Source organism: Phalacrocorax carbo, chromosome 1 (genome assembly GCF_963921805.1).
Source record: "Phalacrocorax carbo chromosome 1, bPhaCar2.1, whole genome shotgun sequence".
Lineage (NCBI taxonomy): Eukaryota > Metazoa > Chordata > Aves > Suliformes > Phalacrocoracidae > Phalacrocorax > Phalacrocorax carbo.
In genome coordinates, this window is record NC_087513.1 from 137,007,561 (window position 1) to 137,022,872 (window position 15,312).

Here is a 15,312-nt window from a genome sequence, read left to right on the forward strand (position 1 = left end):
AATTTTTATTTATCAAAAGCAAAAGATTAATGAGTGCAAGGAGTCTCTGGAGGATGCAGGGTGGTGGACACACATCACTCTTCACCCACAGCATGCCCATAATAACTGCCTTCAGTTAAGTGCTCTGAAGGCTTTAGTGGTTTGTGGTGTCCAAAGAGAGGCAACATAAAGGGAAAGGTTTCCCAAAAGGGTTGAACATGGGAACTCACAAGAAGGCACCCAAAAGAACGAGGTAAGTGCAGAACCCTCCCTTGAAGAATTTACAAAGACAGTTGTGCCATTTACTTTATTTGCTGGCTTCTGAATCACATAAAGCTGTAGCAATAACAATCCTTCTGGCTGTGGTGACAGCTTCTGCTGTTTTAGACCTTGCATTTTAGGTGCTCACCCTTCCTTTTCAGCTTCCAAGCTGCAAGAGGTCAGAGCTTTACGCTTCTGAAATCTAAAATGTGGATTCAGCAGGTGAATTTTTCTGTGGGGTTATTCCTGTGCCCCACAGCCCTAAAGCTAGGGATGCCAGGATGGTCTGCAGGGCTCCCCTGCTGAAGTGTCATCACCTTTTCCCAAAGCACTCTGTGTTTAGTCCTTTTTTGTGGTGGACTTCATTTTCCCAGTCTATAAACTACTTTTGAGAGGCAGGTGGTTATTAGTTATCTGAAAATCCCAATGAATTCATAGTGCCTTTGATAAAAGATATATGGAAACTGTGTTTAAATCATGGAAGACTTTCATTTTGAATCCTCAGTATGATTCTTCTTTTTCTCTCACTTCAGTGTGAAGTGCAGTATACCGTCTATGTATGTGTGCTGCCACACCCAAGTAGTCATGTGGAAGGAGAGTAGCAAAATCAATGGTTGCCAAGAGATGTGGTAATTGGGCAACATGGCTTCACAATTCAGCCTAATTCCTCTGTCTGTGCTGAGGGATCTTCATGTCTAATTTTAGTCTGCAGCACCATGTAGTACCAAGTTCTTTACTGGTAATTGAAGGTGGTGGGTGGGAAACTGAGAGCACTGAAAGCATGGGTGGCTGGAGCTGGCAGGATTATCAGGACATCGCTCCCCGTTCCCATTGACATAAAGGACCTTCTTGGTGCCCAAGAGGTGTGAAAAAAGCCTTTATGAAATGGGCATTAGGACCGTTGCATATCACTGCTGTTTCATAGTGTGTTACAGCAAAATACAAGCTAAGGAAGGTGTTGGAACAAGATGGGGAGACAGTATGAGCGTATGTGACAAAGTGTGACCCTAGGGATCAAAATCTACATGAAATGGCTTAGAAGGCATGCATTAACCTTCACTGTTGGGGTAATGTGCAGTAGCTGCTACTTCAGTACTCTTTTATTTTCCTGCTGTTAGTGCAAAATAATGATGTTGGAGTGTGTGTTGCAGTCAGGGGTTAAAATGACTAAGTCTCCCTGTAAATAAACGTGTACTCATGAAATAGGACACACTGGGTAGTATCTGCAAATTTCAGCACTGAAGTGACAAATATAGACTAATAATAAACGGTGGAAGTAAGAGATGCAAAAATTAAAGCCTAGTGGTGAGCATTTTATTTCTGTTCTGGGCTTCATATTCCACAAGTCTTACCTGAATCAGATTTTCTGAGTATCTTCATGAAAAAGTTTAACACCAACTATGAAAATATAGTTTTCATGGACCAGTCTGGTTTTTTTTATTTTAGTATTTTTTATAAGGGTAGCTTATAAAATAAGAATCAAAGGACTGGATTATAAAACTGGTTTGCCTGGAACCCAGAGAAGCACATTATCTTTTCAGTCATTGTCTTTTATTGCCAGTGCCATTTAACAAAAAAAAAAGGAGGTCTGAAGAGGGGACACATCTGGAAATGTCAGCTAAATAAAGTAAAAATTCTTTTGGAAACTGGTAAACCTATAGTATATATGCCTGTAATTAAAAGGAACAAGGTACAGTGGCTCATAAAAGTACCATCTGAAAGTGGTTTAAAGGTTAAAAAGGGCTACTTGGCACAGATAGAAGGGTGAGACCTGACCAGACCAGTCCTCCCAGGGCAGTCCTCCCAGTGGGCCTATTTTTAAGTATATCATTTCAAACCCCTCCTTAGCTGGTGTGCACATAAATAATTTTAAGCAATGCTCCTGGTGAGAAAAAAGCATTAATGCAATAGGGAAGACTCTCTGAAACAGTCTCTTATTTTACTGCTGTGACTAATGCTTTGTGATATCTGCCCACATCCCTGAATTACTTAATTTAAAATCCTCTGGTAAGAAGGTTCTTGTGATTTTCTTCTAAATTATTTGCCTGTTTTTCTCATTTGAAATTAGGAGAATGTGATTTTTTTTAAATGTAAAACTTCCCACATAAATGTATGTCATAGTCAGTACCAAGGGCCTCGCTCAAGCAGAGGGAAGGGGTAGTCATTCGATATTTCACAGGTAATCTGACCTTGACGGTAACCCCAGTGAACTCCAGAAGCTTGTGAGTCAAATCATGAGTCACATATGTTAGCAAATTCTCAGTTGTACAAAGAGGTTTTCCTGCGCGGTCTATGGACTTCAGGTTTGGGTTTAGGCTGTTTGTTGTCATTCCCCAGCCCACCCCCCACAGATCTCATCTCACCACAAACATTGCAATCCATTGGTATCCTGGCTAGGGAAATATTTCGCTTGGTTGTAGGGAAGACCACCTTAAGAGTTCTTTCTCTTTACCAGACAAAGTCTAAGCATATACAGTTATTTTTATTTGAAGAATTTGAATATATTTCTTTTACCCATTCATGCACGCACATACACATGTGCACGCAATTTTCTAGAAATAATTTCAGTTGTCTGCTTGTTGTATTGTCTGATTAATACTGTCTTTCCCACTCTAGCTACTTATATTTAGCCCAGAAACTTGTAGTCACGTCTACAATGATTAGTCTTTTTTTTCGTCTGTCTTTCCTGCTTATGGAAGAGCCTGTGCTGCCCTGATTACAATAATGTTTAAAGATGTTTCGGTATTTATAGATGTATTCTCTCCTTTACTATCTTCAGGATAACAAAGGCAGCTTCAATACACAGTTTGAGAATTAAAATGGGGGAGACGAAATGCCTTGCCCATGGACACACATGCACTTTACATGTTGCAGTTTGTATTACTACTGTTTAAGATACAATCCTGGGTCACTTCACAAGGTTTCCATGTGACCCTGTTGCTGTATAGCTGACAGACAGGAAACTTTTTCATCTCCTGTCCCATGAGGTTGTCTATTTCACAGAAGCCCTTTTTCCACGGGGCAGGCAGCTGGCATGGGTAGCCAGGGCATGAGAGAGAAGAAATAAATGAGAATTCCCTATGGGAATATTCTTGGGGAGGTTCAGCTGCAAAAAGTCATTTTCTCATGCAGATTGTTGGCAAATTTTTCTGCCTAGAAAAATGAAACAAAAGGGTTTAGTCTGGCTTGAACTTTTAGACAAATTCAGCTCTGTTGATCTGTGCTGAAACATCTGATTTCAGGTTGGTGAAATATTGGTTGGTTGTCCCTCTGGTGGCAGTTTGCTTCATGGGATTTGTAGAGAGATGCCTGAGCTCCTATTTTGCCTTAGTGTGATCAAAGTTACGCACCGTCATTGCAAGGAAATACAGCAGAACTTTGAAATATCAAATTTTTCCTGAGAACAAGAAATGGTGCACAAGTATTCCAGTTTTTCATATTAATGCCTTGCCTCACCGGGGGGGGGGTGTGGGGTGGGGTTCAAAAAAATATTAAAATGCCAGTATTTCTTCTGTTTTGGAAAGTTTTGCAACACAGAGTAGATCTCTATAATTCTTCCTGGACATGGCATAGTCCCAACAGTGCTTAATGTTTCTCACTTCTGCCTCTCAGGTTGAGGAAAAACTCTTTTAGAGCAGAATGGCTTGATTGTGAGAATGTTACACGTTTTTCGGTAAACCTGTGGTTAGGGGGTTTCAGCGGAAAGGAAGGACTTGCATGGTTTGATGGTCTCAGCTAACATGCAGATAATGGGACTTTGAGTAGGTATCTGCTTGCTTCAGGAGACAATTTACCAGTTTAGGTTTTACTTGTTTCAGTAAAATTATGGCCAGATGACTCTTCATTGAATTTGTGTGGTCATATGCTTGGACATAACTCCTGGGATAGCAGAATGGTATTGGTTTTGACAGCTACTATTTGATGTTTGGCTGTGAAAGGCATATATCATACAACTTTTGCTATTTGGCTGAATCTTTATTTGCTTAGCTTGAGTCATTGCATGACTGATTTTTGCAGTTGGTCGCTAAATGAGTAGTTGGTACAGAATACAATGAAATAAAGTTACTCTTTTTGTCTATGCTAATAGGGGTTACAGAAACAAGGCAATTCTTGTCTTGTTACTTTATCATTCTTGTTTTCATGGAGGCTTCTTAGGACTGGAATACTAAGAAAAAAATGTGCCATTTAACTATTATCTCCTACTTTAAAGAGTAATGAGGTATAATTATTGCTGAAGTATCATCTAATTGTAAAAACCTAGGAAATAAAATGGAGAAACAACAGTAAGCTGATTATGATTTCCATTTATTTCTGCATATATATATATACATGCTAGAGGACAGATGTTTTAGAACCTCCAAACCTTTATAGCATCCTTCTTTGTCAGACTTTTTAACTTACTATACTTCCATATAATTTTGGAATAGACAGTGTCTTCTTATCACTAATTTATTACACATGAATGCGCATGAACTTGCTCAGCCTAGCAGATCAAGTATCTGCCTCGTAGCAGGTGTGGTAAGATGAAATCCAGCAGATAGTATTCTTTCCATTAGAATACCTTAATCAAAAAGTCTAGTCAGTGTTGTCATTGAGGTAAGTGCAGATGGATTTGTTTTTAACCACCTTTCTGCCTCAGCTGTGGATTACTTAGATTGCATAAGTGGTGGAGGAAGAAGTTGTCCTGGAGACATCTTCCCTTCTCTCTTGCCTGCAGCTGGTGCAGCCCCAAGTGAGGTCAGAGCAGTTTGAGGGATGCTGTAAATAACCAAGTGAAGGTGAATAGTCATCTAAGGACCGCTCCACCAAGAGGGCTGCTTGGTCTGATCTTTCTCATCTCTGCCTCTTTTAGTGATAACCTGACAAAAGGCTGAGTCATCTCGCTTGAAAGGCAACGAATTTCCCAAAGGTCTGCCTTAATAACATCTTTGCACGCTGTGGCTTTCTGTAGGTATTTGTAAATTTAAGGATGTCTGACATTGCTGGTCTTATTTTTAAACTTCTGTTGGAAAACGTGTGTGCATTTAAACACCCACGAGTCAGACACTCTGCCAGGGTAATTAGTTTATCTTCATTGCATTCACTGCAGCTATGTTGATAAAAGCAGTTAAGTACAGCTTTGTGAGATGCAGCTCTGCGCATTCTTATATTCACAAATATTAACAATATATTTTAAAATCATGGTGAGACACTTTCATATCTTGAGAACAGTTTTTCATCTTAACACTTTCGGAATTTTTTTCATTTTTATACTGCCTTTTCAGAAATTTGTCTTCATCTTGCAACCTCATATTTTGTGCCAGTTCTAGAAGTTATTTTTACATTCCAGTGCTGCCTTCAGTTATATATTCTAGTGGTATCTGGGGTTATTAAATAGTATTTTGTATTCTGGACATCCTGCTCTTCCTGCAGGTGCCAAATTGCAACTGCCAAGGGAAGGACTATAAAAACCATTAGAAATGAATTTCAATACCAATAGTTTGGGTGTGAATATTACCTTTTTGTCTCAAAGTGCACCAGTTTAACTTCTTGTTTAGTATAAAAAAAAATCCCCGTGTCTTTATTTTTATCAGTTGTCTGTACTGCAAATTAAAGGCAATCTATTTGTGACTGACTTCATACCCAAAGATGCTGATTTTCAGGCTAGGTTTGTTTCTTTCTAACCTATGCGCTGGGTCATATTTTTCCCTGCTGCAACTCTTTCACTCCTACCATATAATCAGACCCTGGGGCCGGGTCTGTTGCTTTTTGGTACAGCTCCGTAAGGAGGCGGGGTGGTTCTTCTGTCTTTAGCACATATTGAATTCTCTGGGCCCAGAAGGATTTCCATGGCAGCTGGAATTCAGATAATGAGAGAAAGTCCTTTTCTCCACTTCCTGTTCTGCGCTTCCCCTGCAGCTGGTGCAGACCTAGCTTGGTCTGGACTACATAAAATTGTCTTACACCGAAAAAATTCCAGTCACTGAGTAATGCCACATTAGGTTGCTTTGCATCTGGTCCACCAGTTCAAAACTGTGCCTGTGTTTGGTGGTTTTTGGAAAGAATAGAGCTAATTACAAAAAGTTTAATGAACAAATCTGAATAAGCAAAAGTTTCAGATTTTGAAACAGTGCTAAATTTTTGGTATCAAGATTGTTGTCCTTGCCTTGTCACAACTTAAAACCTTCAAACTTGTCCACTGCATTGATAAGCTGTGAACTAAGCCTCATCCCACTATACTCAGCTGAACTTTTCCAGAAGGGGAGTTGATGTGTTGACAAAGAACTCACAATAATTTTAGTAAAAGTATGTGATATTTGTACACAACGTACAATTTGTAACTGGTATTACATAGTGGTGGGTTTTGCCGCATGTTTATAGAAACTCTCAAAGCTTTTTGGCTATGTAAGTCAGCTCAGGACACAAGCTAAAATTACCTCTTTATCTTAAGTAGCAATTGGAGACAGGATTGTGAGTTAGCACCCAACACCCTGAGCTCTCACAAGTACCTGCTGAACTACTTTTGCCAGCTCAGGAGCAGAACAGCATGGACCAGACTGAAGTTCTTGCTGGTCAGTACTGCTGGTAATGGAAACCCAGCTAAAGTAATCCCGCCTTACCTCTGTTTTGATGAATGTGGCAACATGATGCCACGCCATGAGACGTGAGGCTAGATGGAGGGCTTGCGTGACTGCCCTTTTTGCCTGGGAGGTGCTTGATATGTGATAATTAGTGTGGCAGACACCTGCAGTGAGCAGCCAGATCAGAGCTATTGTGGTACTTCTGTGTCTGCTGGAGTCACTGGTAACTCCGAGGGCAGTTTAAACTGAGGTTTGGTAAGGGGGATCCAACCATTACTACTGATAAACAGAGTTCACAGAACATAAAACTGCCAATGGTTTGGTGTACTTGTGGCCCTTTGTCTTTTAACTTGAATTAATTCCATAAGAATCCTCTAAAACAATCGGGCTCTCAGGCATGACTTTGGTCTTGCTTATACAGATCTTTGCTCCCAGCGATGCCTGAACTTACACCTGGCACCACCTCCTCTGGCTGCCCTTACCCCTGTAGGTTCCTACTAGACAGGCTGTAAAAGTTTCCTCCTTCAGGGACAGAACCTTCTTTCACTTCCCGGAAGACTGTATGACATTCTTATGCATGCACATACACTTGGATATAGATATGAAGCTGGATATTCAGAGGACGGTGCAAAAAACAGCACCTGCCTTTTCTTCCGTCCCAAGTGGCAATTCCTCTTCCTCACATCTGGCTGTACCATTGTGTCTTTGCACGCTGACTACCTTCAAAACCAGTTCAAACGTGGACCCTCTTTCTTCCTGTCGTGCCACTCAAAAGACATTCAGACGTTAAGTGCAGAACCTAGTTCTCTGAGTCCACCCTCACTGCTGCCGTGAGGGTTCATCACAAAGCACATTCCTCAAAAGGGGAAAGTGAGTGGCGGAATTCGGATGGGGGCTGTCTGTGACACTTGGTTATTTCAGTAAAAAAATAGTCTGCATCCCACCCTGAATGTGTGTCACTGATGAATTTTTTTAAAAATTATTTTATTTTTTTGCTAACAATAAAATGAGTTTTCAATCTATAGAACTAACTCATTTTTGGATGCCACATTCTGCTGAGTTTTCAGAAGAATACAATTCCCATCCCGTCCTGCAAGGAGTGCGTGTTGTGTATGAAAAGGCGTGCATGTGTAGAAAACTGTTTTATCTTCATAATATTGGAGTTCTTACTGGATCTGTTACTGTTTCCACATGAAACTCTGCAACTGCCCTCAGAATCCCCTTCTTAAAACCCTGAAACCAAATGCAAGCTTTTGGCGTGAATCCTTTATAATCCTTACTCATTTTTTAAGTTTTGCACCTTTTGCTAAACCACAGGGAAGTTTATCCCAAAGGCTCTAATTTCTTCAGAAAAGCATTTTTAAGCTTCCTTTGAATGCATCCTGGAGAGGCTTCTCCTAGATTTAATCTCAGTAAAAGGTCTTCGCGTACCACATACTTATTTCAAGTGGCACATGTCCACTGAGCTATGTTTGGGGAACGGGACGATCGCTCCTGTTAAGTGCTGTTAATGCACCTCGCTCCATGCGTTGCAGCTGCTTCGAGCTGTTGTGCAAGTGTGCAGGACTAGGCTGTCACTGGAAGATCACGAAGTTGTCTCCACGCTGGCTGGTGTGAATGGCTGGTCTTACCCTTATGCAATGTGTTGTGTTGATCCTTGGAGATAGTCCATTTGTGTTGTACGTTAAAGTATGTAACTGGATGCCTTCACCTGAGGATGTGGACCAGGAAAGAGCACAGTCAGCCCTGGATAAAGTGAAATAGTGCTTTAAATCACATTTTCCCTCCATCCGTGCCTCACTTCTGAGCTGGACAGTGCCAATATGATGCAAGCTACTTTTTGGGTTGCACTGATGAGAAAAATTGTTATTGCTTTTACATGGGAAAGCAAATGAATAAATTTTTCAGACTTTTTCTTCCTTTCCCTCTGACATACCCAGTGCTGTAGCTTATCATAAGTTAAAAGGAAATATATTTTAGGAAGCCTTTAATTAAAATCCTGGTAGCACATCATTGTAACTTTTTTTTTTCTGCTGCTCAATTCAGTATAATTTCTTGTACTGATAGGAATTTTTCTGGATAGTGACTACTTTTTGCCTTGGTAGATAAAGCCCTTCCAGAAGCAAATCCATGATATTGGGGCTTTTCTTCAGACATCAGATTTGCGTGATTGTCTCCTGAGATCAAAAGACAGATTTCCATTTAGAGTGCAACAGAGAGACTAACAGGCTTCTTAGCTGATATTAAGTTAGAGGCAAAGAATTTGGAGAAAAGTGGGTGGTATGAATTTTCAGGTTTGTATTTCTCCACTTTTTTTTTCTTTTTTCGCTCAAGAAAGGTGTAACTCAAACAGCAATGACACTTCAGATTTGGGATCTTTCTTGTTGCCTTTTGTTTGTTTATTTTAATGAAAACCACCAAGGGGCAGCAGATAGAAACTGATCACGTTGTTAAAATCTAAAACAAAACAAAACAAAAAGATCTGTTATTATTTTTCTTTAAAGTTGCAGTTGGGGTTCAGTGGTGCACAAGGAACTAAGCTTCAGGAATGAGGAAATCACCCTCTCTAAAGAAGGGAAAGCAGATAACACACTAATGCTAAGGATGATTAAGCATTTGCCACCAAGACAAATAAAGCTTTGCAACAAAACATTTCCAAAGCCTATGGATTCACAGGCGTTCTTCTGTTCCTTCCGGCAGACAGGCACTTGCTCTTGATGTAAACAGCTGTCTGTATTTTACTACTTCCTGCTCATATCATTATGTAATTTACTTTTTAATGTGACATGATCAAATCGGTGTTTCTGGAGTGCATGTGGCTCCGACACGTACGGGATGTTGCTACTTCACGGGGCGGCTGTTGAGTGTTTATGCCTCACTGTGATGTTTCTGTAGTTTCAACTGGACATTTACGTTTTCTTGCTGAAGTCCCGGGAGCCCGTTAAGCTTCAAGCAGACCCAGAGCAGTTAGATGAGAATGGGAATAATCTCTTACACCGCAAATTGACTTCCCTCTTTGTAGCCCTAGACACTGTTTCCAGCTGCTTTCAGTCTTTTAAATCCTTGAAAGCTTTCCTAATCCTCATGTAGGCAGCCTTTATGTGCTCTACCTCCCTCCCCTTCCTCCTGATTGGCGAGGCTATTTCATGGCCCAATTCAGCCAACTACTACATCCCTGGGCTGCGGTTTGAAATAAGAGCCAGGCGGACAGTTGCCTCCCCGCTCCTGACTTTTAATAGGCTGGGGAAGGAAGGTTGGGAAACTTGACATTGTCTTAAGAAGAGTTCCCCCCAGCAAAGGATAAAAAGGGGGGTGGCGGGGGTGGGGGAATACTAGAGGGGAGGAGGGCGGGGGGAAACTTGCTTACGGTGGGAAACTTGATGGATTTCTGCCCTGCCGACAGCAGCGTGGTGTGAGCAGCCCCTTGCCGGCTGGATGGATGATGGGAATCTCACCATGAGGCAGGTAAGGATGGGAATCTCACCATGAGGCAGCTGTCCCGGGCTGTCGGGGCTCGCCTTGCCACACTGGCCCCAGGTTGTGCCGGTACCAACCTCTGCTTTGTTTTTCCCTTCTTGTTTCTTAGCCTTGTCAAAAGTAAGTTCCCGGGGTGAAAAAAAAAAAAAATTAACATATTTGAGAGTTTTTGCTTAATCCTCCCGGCAGGCAGCGATGCCATGCAGGCAGGTCATTGTGCGTTTCGTGTTTGTATGGGGCATGGAAGCGGTTTGCGAGGGACGTAAATCAGTTCCAGTTTGCCATGGTTTAAATGCATTGTGTAGGCTGTCTCGCAGCCCTGTTTGTGACATGTGAAAGGAAAGAACTTGCTGTGTTATAAGCTTAAATATGCCAATAATTCAGCCCAGGGATAATTTATTAAACAGCTCTGCGTGAGTTCCTTGCCTGCCAGTGCTTTAATCTTCTGATTGTTTTAAAATGTAGTACTTTCAAGCTGTCTTACAGCTTCACAAATGTACTTTAAGATGGGTTTTCTAGGGATTTTTTCCTAAGATTATTCAAATGAGATTTTTTTTTTTTAAGACTTCTATTCACCTGAGGAGACAAAAGGAGCTTTTCTTCTCGTTCTCGCAGTTAAAAGGCACAGTGGCAAAATGTTTTTCATTCTCCCTGCTCATAGTTTTGCAACAACAATGTGCGGTTAGAAGAGCCTTGTGGGAGCAAAGAAAACTGGCTGGGCTGTATCTTAAGACTGAATCAGAGATCTGTCCCAGTTTAAAAAGCCTTGCTGCTTCACTTCTGAAAGTTGCAGTCACTATGTTATTTTCTAGGTAGGCAATGGGTAAATATGAGGAAATGAGAGAAGTTTTCTAGGTTCTTTTCTGTGTAGGTGTTATTCATTCAGCTCTCAGTGGGACTTTTATAGTACATGTCCAGGGAATGCATGTGTGAGGGTTTTGCACCTGTAGTGCAAATGTAGCATTTGTTTTCTGCTCACTTTCTAAAACCATGGTGGGAAATCTCAGCTTCCTTGCACCAGTTTTCTGTAAGTTACAGGACATGGGGAGGGGTGAAGAAAGAGATAATATAGGTGGTGGGAGGAAGAAAGGTCTTTCGTTCTCCCACTAGTCAAAAGCCCACTTTTGTAGCTCTTTAAAGAGGGAGAAGAATTTTTGTCCCTGTGAAGCAAAATGAAGGGCATTTTATGTACTGCATAGCTGAAGTCGGTCAGTTAGATGCACGTAGTTATCAGAAATAGTTATCACCATGAGAGGGTACTTTGGCACAGGGGGTTGCCAATGAGGAAGAACCAGAGATGTTACAGGATGGTAATAATAAAAAGTAAAATGCTCTGGGAAATGGGCACTTTACTCTCCTGAAATATTTCTGCCTAAATCATAAGGCTTCATGGGTAGTGAAGATTCATAGATGGTGGGTTAAAAGAGCAGGGAGGATGTTAATGCACACGTGAACTCTCCCTCCTCCTCCAAAAGAGGAGGGAGGGAGACATTCCAGCCCAAAAAGAGGTGCAGGCACAGGGAGGGGGCGGGCAGCTCCAGCTGAAGCGCTGCCAGAGTTTGTTTAAACACCTGCCTGTGAGTGCAGTTTCTCTCTCCTGTGCCAAGTAAACAGTTCAGAAGTGTTTTTCCGGGTTCTTTTGGTTTGTTGTGCACAAGCACTGCTGCTGCTAGGGCTTGGGGGCTTGGGGGATGAAATCTGGGGAGCTGGCAGGCAGGGGGGCAGGGGGACAGAGCCACTGGGCACATCGGCTGCTCCTAGCAGCTGGCTTCATGTTTTTATGGGAACTGAAGATTGTGATGAGCAATGAACCAACTGTACAAAATGTTTAGGAAATCCATTACAGCAGACACTTAGGAGCAGGGAAGTTGTGTGCAGCTGGAGCACTTGCTCCTGCTTCTAGTTTGAAATTGTTATGGGAAAGAGGAATATGCAGATGGTGACTTTTCTGTTGGTGCTTTCGTGGCCCTCTATTCAGAGTAACAGAGAGCTTTTTTCACCTACTCTCCCCCTGGCAATCCTCTCTCCCTACCTGTCCTGTTACTTTCCCTGCCTTTCCCTGCTGCTCCTTCCCCATCCTTACACCAGCTGGCTATAGGGCAGTGAGGAGGTGGGTTAACTCCTTCCTCTTATCAGGCTCTGGGAGCGAGTGCTCTCACTTTGAGAGGCTCTTGGTGGGAGCTATAGCTTAATTTGGGGTTGCAGAGTTAACCCTTATCAAGCAGGCAGGGTGTTGGAATGAAACCATGTATTGTGTTGATGACTGATCTGCCCAAAAGGCAGCCTACAGGTACTGAGGAATAGCACACAGCAAGACAAATGCACTAATTTCCCCAATAGAAGTGCACAAATTACTGTAGAAATGTAATATGCAGCCTGTTGAGTTGATAAGATTCAACCTACTTTACCGCTGTGCCAGGCCAATAGTCTGTAGCAAGGTAACAGGGGTTGGTGTAAACGTTGTGTTGAGATTTGTAAATGAGGTGGTATAAAGAAGTAGTCATTTTTAGGTGATAATTGAAAACCTCAGCAAGAGGTGTCTCCTTGCTCTCTGCTAGAATGACCTCACATATTATCTCCAGTAACCAAAACGGGAAAATGTCTTTTTTACTGCTGTGCATGTGGCATCTGGGAAAGTACACTGGTCACCGTGTACCTGTAAAAGGTTAAGCATCCACAGGAAATACACCCATTTGGGTGTGCTAGTATGTTGTAAGACTAGTGTTAGCAAGCAGAAGTGCAGTTTTTTAAAAGGTATCTAACACGATTGCAAGACAAAAAACCCAACTAACCTGACAAGAAAAAAATCCTTTGCAGGTAACATATTTGCTGCTTTGCAGAGTATTCGGTTGAGTTTATTTCTTAAGAAGAGATTCCTAAGTAAGGAAGCTTGCAGTTGATTGAAATTCCTGTGAAGATGCTCAGACTTCCTATGGTAGAGTGGCAATTTCTTGTGGCTGGACAGAGTTATGTGGCTGGATTCCCTGAGTTTGCTGCAGAACTGGAGAGGGCACTGTGGGCTCTGTTTTAAGTTCCCTAAGCCTACTTCACAGAAAATCAAATGTTTGAGTTTTAATACTTCATTTTCACTCACTTTAGCCCACAACATATCCCTGAAGTGCAGCTCGTGGGAGTGTCATTGACAACAAATGCAACTCTTTATTTTGGCCTCCTGCTATTGAAGTCCCATTGATTTTGACCAGGGTAGACTCGAGCCCTTTGTCACATAAAGAGGTTCAACAAAACAACTGTTAACTGACAGGTCACCTAAAAATGAAAAACTGTGTTTCTAAGGCACATAAAGCCATTACAATTACTTATCATGACTGCAGTCATATAGCTTTTAACGTGCATATAATTCACTGAATGAAAAAATGCTGCATACAATTTCAGTGCAAAACACATGCAAAATTCAAAATCAACCCCTTTCCTTACAGCTGTTTAAGTTCTTAGCATGTGTTTCTTATTTCCTATCTTCTTTTGCATACCTTTTAAAATTCTTAATGTGTTCCTCAGTAGGAAAGCTGTATTCTTATCTTAGAGTGCTGTAATCCTTAGCCTTGCTTTAGGAAATTCTTTTTTAAAGTTCACCCTGGAATGTTTTGTTGTTTGTTTGGTCTGTAAGGGAAGAATGAGCATCTCGGAGAACGCTGCTTTTTGTGTGTGTGTGCGCGCGCGTACCACGCAGAAGAAAGAAAACAAGTGTACAGAGTCCGCAGGCTGGGAGTGTATCAGTTAATTAGTGGCTGGACATTGCTCGGTAGGAAGCCTGGCGAGGTTTTTTGTGCGTGTGTGTGTGTATGTGTGTTGTCTGCTCCCTTTGATCACTTGTGTGGTAAATAGACATGCAGGGTAGCTATAGCAACATGTGCTGTAGGTTGGTGGGAACAGAGGGGACGGGATCCCCAGACAAAGGGTAGTTTGTTAGAGTGGTTGGTTCTGATTAGAAAAAGGTGGCACCAATCAGGGCATTTAAAAACATCAGTTTTGCAAAACGCAAATGGATGTTATCGGTTTCAAAGTAACGTTTGTTTCTGTAGCCCTGAAAGAGCAGATCATATGGAAGATTTGGGAGGAAGGGGGAGGGATAATAAAAAGCAGAAGCAAAACCCTGTAACACTTTTGGATATAAAAATGTTCATGCTGGATGTGCTTTTTCTGGTGTTGCTGCACCATCTATGCCTTTTGCAAGAATGTATTTGTATGAACCGAATTACCACAGATGATGCTACAGATAGTAGTGTTTTTAAAATATGGCTTAAAAGATGCAGTGATAATAACCTGATGTTCTATAGTACATCCGATCCATTACCTTTCTCCCAATTTCTGTAAGTCCCATGCACAATTTGCGATCAGAAGATGCTGTACCTATTTCAGCAGCCTACCTGTAGAGGTCAGACTTGAAGTTCTCAAAACCTTCACTTGATAGAATTTCAGCCTAAAGCTATAAAAGTACAAAACCAGGCATAGCCACTTTCTTCATTAACTTTATGTGGAATACTCTTAAAACAATATTGGTTTGTCAGTGTTGGGTTATTAAGTAACACAGCATTCTGCATTGATGGCAGCCTGAAATACATTGAAATTCGGCTTCATCTCACATCTTGAACAGAGCCCAACCTACAGCTTTTATTAGCACCTGAATTATTTAGATGTGTATCTCCCTCTCTCTGATCCCCACCAGGCCTCCTACCTTTGATGAGATCTGTCTCCAGCTATCTCCCTCCCGCCTGCCCAGCACTCTGCTGCACTGGCTGCCAGCTTCCCACCACTGCCCAGTCCCAGGGCTTCCCCGCTGGGGAGGGACGGGGAGGCAGGCAGCGGCGCAGAGGGCTGCAACAGCTTCTGAGCTCTGTAAAAAGTTATCATCAGACCTCAGAGTCCCTGCGCAGAGTAGCACCAGAGGTAAGGGCTCTGCTGGAGCCTGGGGTCGAGGAAAATAAACTGCTGGGAATGAGGAGCTTGTGGTGGTAAATGCTCAGAGGATATACGCTGAAGCTCAGTAAATGCTTCAGCATTTGGAGAAACAATTTGG

At 41.9% G+C, this 15,312-nt stretch overlaps 1 protein-coding gene across 3 annotated transcripts in view; it reads left to right on the forward strand.

The window, feature by feature from the left end:
* The window catches only part of MID1 (midline 1), a 255,745-nt gene that overhangs the window by 88,170 nt on the left and 152,263 nt on the right, over nucleotides 1–15,312 (forward strand). Inside the window, exon 1 of one of the 3 annotated variants that reach the window (XM_064475568.1) lies at nucleotides 10,158–10,265. The exons of the other annotated variants lie outside the window; for them this stretch is intronic. The gene's annotated coding sequence lies outside the window, so the exon portion shown is untranslated. Of the gene's footprint in view, nucleotides 1–10,157; nucleotides 10,266–15,312 lie in introns of those variants that run through there. 3 annotated transcript variants of the gene reach the window in all.